We start from the raw sequence: 10,587 nt of genomic DNA on the forward strand, positions 1-10,587 counted from the left end.
GCAATCATAAACAAAATGAAATGTCTTTTCACACAAGGCCTCACTATGTAGCCCTGGCTGGCCTAGAACTCACACTGATCTACCAGCCTCTGCCTCCCAAGTACTGGGATGGAATAAAGGTGTGAGCCAGCATGCCTGGCTACAAACAAAACAAAACAACAACAAAAAAAAAAAAAAAAAAAAAACCCTGAGCATAATATACAAACTTTATAAAGGTTGTATTTTGATAAAATGTTTCTTCTGAGTTGTGTTGGAATTTTATCATTTCAGGATTCATTTTAGAGGGAATAAAATGTTACCAAATGGGTAAAAGAAAGAACGTAATTTGTTACTACTGACCCACTAACAACTCTTTCTTTATAAAATCTGAAACATAATCTCATGACAGAGCAGTTGAGTGTGAAACTGTCCTGTCTTGCTCCAAACAACAGGCACTATGGGCTGGCATTTAGCAGAAAATTAAACTACTCTGAGTGTTACTAAACTACTAGGTTTTCAACTTCAAGTTGAAGTTAAAAGCTAACTGGCTGATGGTAACTCTCATACACTAAGGAAATCCAAGCACTCTTTGTTTAAAAAAAGAAAAACAGCCAGACTGGTGACGGCTTGCCCCTGTAATCCCAGCACTTGGAAGGCTGAGGCAGGAGGATTGGCCAGAGTTCAAGATCTGCACTGAAAGACCCTGTCAGAAAGAAAAGAAAATCACGTGTACCCTTTTCTCTCAGCTCCTGTAAAGCCAACCAACCAAGCCCACTGATCCCAGTCTCTGTTGCTAAGTAGGAACACACTTGATAGCGCTAGGCAACAGGCATGATGTGACAAACTCCACCAGACTTCAAAACTTTTTCCACAGAAAGATAAACAAGATATACTTAGCACCACACCCATTTAAACGCGAAAGCAGCCAGGAATACGCCCCCCACCTCCAGCTGCTCAGGAAACATTGTCTTTACAATCAAGATAAAGATCTGGCCTAGAGTGTTCGGCCATTCCTGGCTTCCAGGTTGGCCTGGGTTCCATTCGCCGGTGCCATCAAAACCCGAGTCCGGACACACGCTACGGATAGCTGGCACGCCTCCAAATACCTCGACTATCCTCGCCAGCTCTTTCTGCAACCAAAATGTCCCGGCTACTGAGCATGCTCCGACCTAAGACGGGCGCCACCGGGGAGTTTTCAGAGCTCGGGCTCCCAACGCGGGTACAGCAACAGCCTCAGAAAAGCGAAAAGGAGACGGGGCGGGGGTGGGGGTGGATGCACTTGGGGAACCACCGGGACCGGACCAAAGACAAAAGCTGCTTCAGTTCCTCACACAAACTTGAGCGAGGCGCTAGAAGCTCTGCAACGTCCCCAAGCGTGCCGGGCGAGCGGCGGGGGGCGGCGGCGGGCGGGCGGCAGCCGGGTGCAGGGGCGGGTCGCCGCGGGCCGGAGTGTAATTCCCCCCGATAAGCGCGGATCCTTATCTCGGGCACACAAAGCGGCGGCGGGCCGCGGGCTCGGCCTAGGCCGTCTGCACTGCTCAACCGGCCGGGACGTCGGGGGCGCGGCGAGGTGTCAGGGGCCTCGTCCGGACCGTGCAGGGAGCAGGGCCTCCTCGGCACCCAGGCCTCCCCCGCCGCGCGGCGCCCCGTCCCGTCAGGTCCCGCGCGGGGACCCGCTAGGCCTCCGCCCGACCGCGGGCCGCTTCCGCCGCGCGCGTCCCTCCGCCCGGTCCCGAGCGCCAGCCCCGGGGCCCCTCACTCACCTCCCCGCCGTCCGGGCGCGCTCTCCTCACGCCGTCGCCGCGCTGTGCACGCGCCGCAACTTTATTAGCAGCTCGGCCGCGGGACAAGCGCACGGCGCCCGCTCGCCCGGGACCCGGATGACGAGGGGAAGGGGGGCGGCGGAGGGCCGCTGCGGCCCGCGCATGCGCGTCGGGGGTAGCCGTGGCCTGGCTTCCCCTGTCCAAGGCAGGCCTGAGCGTGGCACTGGGCTCCAGGCACCCGCCTTATAACAGAACAACTATCCTCGCTATGGGTAACTGGGGACCTTTCTAACCTATATAACGCGTTAAAATGTATCTTCAGCTACAACTCCGCCTCTTTCATTGACTTGTAATATAAATCTTAAATATCATACAGCTTACTAGATGCAGCCATAACATCGCGCCCAAAGGAAAAAGCCTCTGCAGATGGAGACAGTGCTAACCCGGAGCTCAGGAAGACTGCCCGTTTCTCAGGACACAATCCCAGCTGTTTAAGGGACACTGCCCCACATCTGAAAGCAGGGAGTGTCTTGGGCGCTCAAGCTTTAGCAAGTAGAGGTGTGGAGGTGCACAGACTGTTCACAGGCTAGCCTTAGTAATCGGGCTGTCTGGCTTCTTTCCCTCCTAACTCACCACAGGGTCAGCATTCCCAGAAATACGATCTCTGTACTAGGGCACCCGATTTGTACAGCAAGGGAAAGCTTTTAAATAATTGTTTATTTTTTAAAGTGTTCAAAATTGATTGTACCGTTTTCTTGTTAAATAAATTGAAACTATTTTTAACCTTTTCCAATTAATCCCATCCTCCAATACCATTAAGGTTCAAAATTCTGTGTACCCTAAATCTGACCATTTCTCATCACCTTCACTGGCCCCTCTCTGGCCTGAGCCGGGGTCACCTCACTGGACACACAAACGGGGCAGCAGATTCTGTGTTGTTCCAAGCTCTAACGGCTTGTTTCCATGCGGAAGAGATGAAATAAATGCTGTAATGATGCCGCATCGAAGCAGCCATCTCAAATGTGATAGAAGCGAATTGGGTAGGAGTTGGGGAACCAGAGAGCATCGATCACTCCTACACTAAGAAGGGTAGCTGCTGTTGACTCTAGCCAGCCATCATCAGGAAGAGGTATGGGAATAAAGGACCAGTATTTCCAGATCTTCTGGCTTTGCCAAGAAGCTTGGAAATTTGTCTTTTTATACAAAAAGGAAATCGCACATTTATCCAATCAGCCTCTTTGTCCCTTTCCTGGGCTCCCCTCCCCCTTTTCTTTGACATTGAGAAGATTCACCCTGGTACAAGACAAACAAAACAAGCCCGTGTTCCCAATTTAGCCTGCTGGCCGTCAGTTTGCAATCTTGGGTCTCCATCTTAAACTTCTTTACTACATCATAAACTTCGTGAATGAGAACTCCATGTGCACTGACTCTCTGTCATGCTTACAGATTCTTTGTTGTTATTTTTAAAGTTTCCAGCGCTTGGAAGGCATGGATTCTGGAGACTGGCATGGATTTACAACTCCCAGACGTACCTATAACCATACCAAGAGAATGCCCTTTTTTCAGAATTGATGTTTGCAGAGGACCTCATTGAATATTGAGTGTGCCAGCAACACTCCTCACTTCAACTAGTAAAAATCCTTCCACAAACAAACGTGTGCATATTTGTAAGGACAACTTGTGAGGCCTGGAGTCCTTTCCCGAATCACTTGTATGTCCCTAAAACCAACAGTTTCTCCTCCTCAGCTGTGTATCTGCACAGTGATCAAGTCAGCCAGACTCCAGGCTCCAGCTGGCTGTGTGCACTCAGGCTAGGCCTTCTTTTGCAAGAGATAATAAATAACACAGAAAGGAGGAGTGGAGACTGTAGCAGCCAGCAGAACTCTTCCAGAGAACGGAGAAATAACCTGAACTTCACAGGTGTAGAAATCAGAGGGCCCTAGCCACCCAAGTAATCAAGACGCCAGGCTTGCCAGAGGCAAAAGGAAGTTGGGTAATCAACTGGATCTAAGAACAAATGTAGGACAAGGTGATCTGAACAGATCGATATATGCAGTGGGACCTCAAGACTCGGAAAAAATGGTTTTTGAGTTCAGACAGTCACCTGATCAAGAAGATCACCAGACACTAGCTTTGGTGCTTGATTTTTCTTTACTGGGAGAGAACTCTATTTCAGAATCATTAAGGCCTGCAGTTGCCAACCAGGAATGACTGTCCCCTTAGGAAACACTTGACCGTTTGAAGACTTTCTCTGTTTTCCCAGGCAGAACAGCCATGGGAACCCAGCAGGTAGAGGCTAGAGATGATATAAGGGCCCTAAATGTCTAGCATGCCCTCCTTCTGCTAAGAATGACCCAGCCTCAGCGTTAAAGTGCGGAGGCAAGAAACCTCAACCCCAAATGGTTTGTGTTTGATTTAAGTTCATTTTAGGAAGAAATTGGGCCTTTCTTTCCAATTCTTTTCAATAACTGATGAAATTAGTCATTTGATAAATAGAATTAGCCTAAAGGGTTTATCAATGTCTACTCCCACCTTCAATTTTTCCAGACCCAAGAAATAAGCAATTTTCAGGAAAATCGGGGAAACACACAGATCATATTTTCTTAAGTTTTATTTTAAAGTATAAAACAATTAAGGCAAGATGGGTTTTGGTTGAAAATCATTAATAAATGCTTCAAGTCCACATTTTGCTGTAACTCAGAAGAGTGTCACTAATAACACTCACACACCAAGTAGGACAAGAAGAACTCAGTGTTTGGAGATGTCACCCAACAGGAGCATCCGTGAGTGACATCATCACAAGCATCTTCACAGCCCCAGAGACATCCCCCTTCCTCACGGACAGTGGGCATCAGAGGAAGAAATGTCCAAGTTTATATGCACTCTCCAGACAGGGTCCTGAGATAGAATAAAACCTCCATTTCAAACTCCGAGAGTTCTCTGTATGTTCTTCCACTGGCAGACTACCCCCAGCCTCTGTCCTTACTTCTAGAAACAGTGTAGGAAGTACAACTAAATCAAGCAAAGTTCCAAAACCTGCGAGGCTCCAAAGAAATGACAAATGAATGCTGCACAGGCCGGAGGGGGAAACAAACAGCGATACATAGAACGAATGGTCAAAGGAAGCCTCATGGCTGGAGAGGTGGTCCAGCAGTTAAGAGCACAAGCTGCTCTTCCAGAGCACCAGAGATGCCAGAACCATTGGTCAAAGGAAGTCTCATGGCTGGAGAGGTGGTCCAGCAGTTAAGAGCACAAGCTACTCTTCCAGAGGACAGAACCACTGGGGTGGTTCACAGTCACCTGTTATTGCCACTCCAGGTGAAACAATGCCCTTTTCTGGCCTCTGTGGGCAATTGCACTTACATGCACAAACCCACAATAGATGTGCAAATACACACATAATTAAATATAAAAATAGACCTTAAAAATGATAGAGAATAAAGCAAAAGGCCACACCAAGAGGAAATTACACTAAAGTGATTTTTAGAGAATTTTGTTTTGTTTGTTTGTTGAGACAGGGTTTCTCTGTGTAGTTTTGGTGCCTGTCCTGGATCTCACTCTGTAGACCAGGCTGGCCTCGAACTCCCAGAGATCCACCTGCCTCTGCCTCCCGTGTGCTGGGATTAAAGGTGTGCACCGCCACTGCCCAGCTATAGAATATTTGAAAATATTTTTCAGAAAAATTCTAGTGTTCTGGTGTGGGAGGCGTCACACTAGTCAATAGCCAGCTGGACAGGCTGAGAAGGGAGGATAGTGAGTTCAAGGCCAGCCTGGACTGCACAGTGTGCCCCTGTTTCAAAAATCAAAAAGAGCCCATAGATAAATCTATTTCCATAACTTGGAACTGAAACTATAACACACACTAAGAAGAGGAGGAGGAAGAAAACGAAGAATGACAGCTGTGTCCAGTCAAAGCCCAGGAAATATCAACCGCATCCTCTTTGAAGCTTCAGGAATGACAGCAGAGAATCCACCATGGGCCCCTGCAATTATTGAGCATAGCTTTTGTGTATGCCTATATACTACTTTTCTGAAGAAAAAGTCCATGGCTTTCACCGGATTCCTGAACGGCTTCCTGACTTCCACATGCTTACAGACACTGAAGACAGTGGCTGCTTTACACATGTAAACAACCAGTATGTCCATGTAAGTTATAGTCTCTCTCCTTTTTCACATCAGCATAATTAGGAGACTCCTCTCAGGGAAAGGCAGCTTAATGTAGAATGTAAGAACCTGGTTTGCCTGTCTCCAGCCATCTGCTACATTAAAGAAGACTTTCTATGGCTGGAATCCAAAACACAAAATTAAAAGGGTTGCTTGCACCCAGAGTCATAAAACAAAGAGGCTTTCCAGAGCAGGGCTTGGGAGGACACAGTCTCTTCCTGGCTGAAGCACCATCTGTTGTCTCCTGCTGGCGAATGCTCCTGAGTTAACTCCACTGACTCCCATGGTTCTGCTTTCTCAGTTTACATCCTCAGAGACTCCATTTCGCAGGAGTCAAACCACATGTGTACCTCACTTCAAATCCAGAACAGCAGGTGAAAATCTGGGCTTGAAGGGAGGGAGGGAGGAGACCAAAGATTCCTGTCCCCAGGAAGGTCTTGGACTGTGTGGAGCGTTAATCACAAGAGCTCTGAAGCCAGAATTCTGATTTGAAACACGGCCGCCTAACTTCTACCTGTGTGACCTTGACCAGGTTTCTTAGCCAATTCCATCTCTTAGCCTATAAAACAGAGATAACGGGAGTAGCAACATAATAGAATTATCCTGAGGATTAAACTCACGGTGCCTTCAAGGCGCCCAGAATAGCACCTGACACAGAGCAAATGCTAAACGGTGTTTGTTTTGAAAACATCCATTTCCTGCTGATATGCCAGAAAATTCCAAAAGATTCTTATCAAATGCATTAGTTACATGAAATGTATTCACTTTATAGGATAATAAATTGTCTTTTCTCTACACTGTAATAGGTAATCTCATTCATTTGAATGATACCATCTATTACAAAGAATACACACACACACACACACACACACACATGAAGCAAGTGTGTATTCTTAGGAATCCACACATGCTAGGCAAGTGCTCTCGAAGTAAGCTATTCAGTTCCTGAACTGGTGTGTCCACGTTTGAATGTGCGGCTAATGAACTCCAGACACTTAAACTCACCTTCCCCTCACAACTTCCCTACTGTGGGGTAACAGCTGCAGGGCTCCTTTCGGCCTTTTTACCTCCTGATGCTCTTTCTCCTGCCTCCTTTGTGACATCATTTCCTTCCTACTTTAACCACGGTGCACACTGCCTACCTAAGAGCTGAGGCACCTGACCCAGGGAGTTACCATAGTACCTTAGCAATCTAGGTCCTTGTGACTAGCTCACTGATGGACAGTAAACTAATAGACACATAACATCACTTAGGTCGATGAGTGATGTGTGGATGTCAAGAGAAGAAAAGTCCTGCCTCTTACTGTGAATGCTGGTTCTGGGGCTAACAGGGACCATCTTGACACCATATGGAGAAAATCTGTTTGGAAACAAAGCTGACAGAGAGAAGCAGAGCTGAGAACAAAACACAGTAACAAATTCCTGCCAGGTTCTTTGGGTTTTTGGATCCAGCTTCACCTGAGGCTTCTGAAGACCCTCCTTAGACTTTCCAACTACTTCAACCACTCCAGTCTGTTCCTGTGTGCGTGTGTGTGTGTGTGTGTGTGTGTGTGTCTGTCTGTCTGTCTGTCTGTCTGTCTGTATGCATGCATGTCTGCCTTTGTTTCAGCTAGTTACACTTCTACCCCTTGTAACATCTCCCATGGCAGTCTCACTGGACGTGTTCGGTGCAGCTTTGATCTTCTGATATTGGCATCCTGCCCCTGCTGCTTGGTCCCCCTCAGTCTTCCTCTATCAAGAGATGGCAGTTCTACCACACAGTCACTCGAGTGATACAGACATACGCTGATGTCTTCCCTCTCTCTGTGCAATGGATGCCTGTGGCCTCTTCCACTAGTGATGATGGGATTTGTTTTCTGGCCTCTTTGGAGTCAAATTTGCCATGATGACTTTGGCAGCAAACATGATACAACTATTCAAAGTGTTTGATGCTTTCGAGTGGTCTTTTGCTACCCATCTTTCGATCAGCCCCAGAGCCAGGCATCATGACTCTCACTTGGAATCCCAATACACAGGAGGTAGAAGCAGGGACATCTCAAGTTTGAGGTCAGCCTGGCTACCATGGTGAGGCCCTGTCTTCAAATAAAACACAGTGGAGTTGATACCAGCAGGTCCTCATGTGGAGCCTCTCAAGAGCTGCAAAGCAAATTCACAGACCCACATGGAAGAAAAACAGAGACTGGGGTGTTGTTGGTTGTTTTTTGCTCTTTGGGCTTTTGGAGGGGCTGCCACCCAGCTCCCAGATAAATCACACATGGAGGCTTATTCTTAATTATAAATGCCCAGCCTTAGCTTGGCTTGTTTCTAGCCAGTTTTTCTTAACTTAAATTATCTCATCTACCTTTTGCCTCTGGGTTTTTTCCTTTTCTTACTTCTGTATATCTTACTTGCACTCTTACTCCGTGGCTGGCTGTGTGGCTGGGTGGCTGGCCCCTGGAGTCCTCCTCTCCTTGTTCTCTTGCTCCTTGATCTCTTTTTCTCCTTCTATTTATTCTCTCTGCCTGCCAGCCCCGCCTATCCTTTCTCTACCAAGCTATCGGCTGCGCAGCTCTTTATCAGACCAATCAGGTGTTTTAGACAGGCAAAGTAACACAGCTTCACAGAGATAAACAAATGAAACATAAAAGAATACAACACGCCGGGTGGTGGTGGTGCACGCCTTTGATCCCAGCACTTGGGAGGCAGAGGAAGGTGGATCTCTGTGAGTTCAAGGCCAGCTTGGGCTACAGAGTGAGTTCCAGGACAGGCACCAAAACTACACAGAGAAACCCTGTCTCAAAAAACAAAAACAAAAACAAACAAACAAACAAAAAGAATGCAACACATCTTTGCATCATTAAACAAATGTTCCATAGCATAAACAAATGTAACACATCTTAAAATAATATTTTACAACACTGAGATTTGCTCTATAGTGACCATTGACCAAAACACTCTGTACTTGGGGCTGGAGAGATGGCTCAGAGGTTAAGAGCACTGACTGCTCTTCCAGAGGTCCTGAGTTCAATTCCCAGCAACCACATGGTGGCTCACAACCATCTGTAATGAGATCTGGTGCCCCCTTCTGGCATGTAGGCATACATGCAGACAGAACACTGTATACATAATAAAATAAAAATTAAAAAAAAAAAAACACTCTGTACTTACTCCTAGTTTTTGCCTTTATTTATTTATTCCTAAATTCAACAGGACAGTAAACATGTATTAAACACCCATCAGATATCAAGCATGCTTTAGGCATCAGGGATAAGAAATTAAATAAAATAGATAAAATCTAAGCTGTTATGTAAATAGGTCATTTTTAAAGATGTAATATTGTTTTTTAAAACTATGGTGGGGTGGGTGGATTTGCGCACATTAAGTATAGTTGCCCAAGGAGGCTAGATGCATCTGACTCTGCTGGAGCTGGAGTTACAGAGGGTTGTGAACTGCCCAACATGGGTGCTGGGAACTGAATTCAGGCACTCTGGAAGAACAGGAAATACTCAACCATTAAGCCATCTCTCCAGGTCCTTTTTTAAAAATAGGGAAGCAGATAACTGTCAATATTTAACAAGGTAATATGTACCTGGCAGGAAACTGGACTCTCAGAGGGAGGCTGGGAGAGAAAGAGCTGGGATGCAGAGCCCTGAGGCATCTGTGTGGCTGGAGCCTGCATGGGTCAAGAGCTTTCCTCTGCCCTCAATCCAGCATCAAGACTTACCTGTCCTACTTGGAAACTATCTCCGATCCATCCACTTATTCCACGTATGTTGTCATGGACAATCAGCTGCTGTGGGATGGTCTGTATGTCAAATGTGTTGCTCTGATTGGTCAATAAATAAAACACTGATTGGCCAGTAGCCAGGCAGGAAGTATAGGCAGGACTAACAGAGAGGAGAATTAAGAGAACAGGAAAGTGGAGGGAGACACTGACAGCTGCCACCATGACAAGCAGCATGTGAAGATGTTGGTAAGCCATGAGCCATGTGGCAAGGTATAGATTTATAGAAATGGATTAATTTAAGATGTAAGAACTAGATAGCTAGAAGCCTGAGCCATTTAGGCCAAACAGTTTAAATAATATAAGCATCTGTGTGTTTATTTTATAAGTGGGCTGTTGGACTGCTGGGGCTTGGTGGGACCCAGAGAGAAAACTCTCCAGCTACAATCAGCACTAGATCCAAGCCCAGGTCACTATCATGTACCTCCTGGATTGTCTGCTGCTTCCAGTGTTGAAAATTAAATAAGAATGTCACCCTCAATTGAAAGCCCTTCAAGGACTTTTCACTGTATTTAAGATCAAATCCAGACCCTTCCCACAGCCCACACAGAGGGGCACCATCCCACCATTTCTAACATCCTCAGGTGCCACAAGTTTTTATGCAAATCAGAGCCTTTGTGTGTGTGGTCCCCTGTCTCTCCACCTTGGAAACTTCTGGAATGCTATGCCTAGTGCTATTGTTCCTCATCAACCAGCATCACAACTTCAATGTGTAATTCCTACAAAGGCCTTTCCCTGCCACATCTGCATTCTCTTCCTCCCTTTCTACCACTTCGGGGTTGGGGCTCTCCCTTCTGTACTCAGAGAACATCCAGTTCTTGCTTTGCTGGGATTCACTTCTCACAGGTCAAGACTTGATCAAAGTCTGCATACCCCACTGTAATTAAGCTCCACTTCACAACTAATGCAGCCCTCAAT

General features: G+C 46.6%; 1 protein-coding gene and 1 long non-coding RNA gene across 2 annotated transcripts in view; one reads left to right on the top strand and one right to left on the bottom strand.

Annotated features, from left to right (window-relative positions):
• Positions 1 to 1,862, bottom strand: part of Smad5 (SMAD family member 5) — a 36,697-nt gene extending 34,835 nt beyond the window's left edge. The window contains exon 1 of the mRNA XM_059262826.1: positions 1,743 to 1,862. The gene's annotated coding sequence lies outside the window, so the exon portion shown is untranslated. The remainder of the gene's footprint in view (positions 1 to 1,742) is intronic.
• On the top strand, positions 1,838 to 2,525 carry LOC131910899 (uncharacterized). The gene is made up of 2 exons (XR_009379240.1): positions 1,838 to 2,014; positions 2,119 to 2,525. It is a non-coding gene; the product is annotated as an uncharacterized LOC131910899 (long non-coding RNA).
• Positions 2,526 to 10,587: the final 8,062 nt, after the last annotated feature.

The sequence above is a fragment of the Peromyscus eremicus genome, chromosome 5, assembly GCF_949786415.1.
Source record: "Peromyscus eremicus chromosome 5, PerEre_H2_v1, whole genome shotgun sequence".
In the NCBI taxonomy this organism is placed as follows: Eukaryota; Metazoa; Chordata; class Mammalia; order Rodentia; family Cricetidae; genus Peromyscus; species Peromyscus eremicus.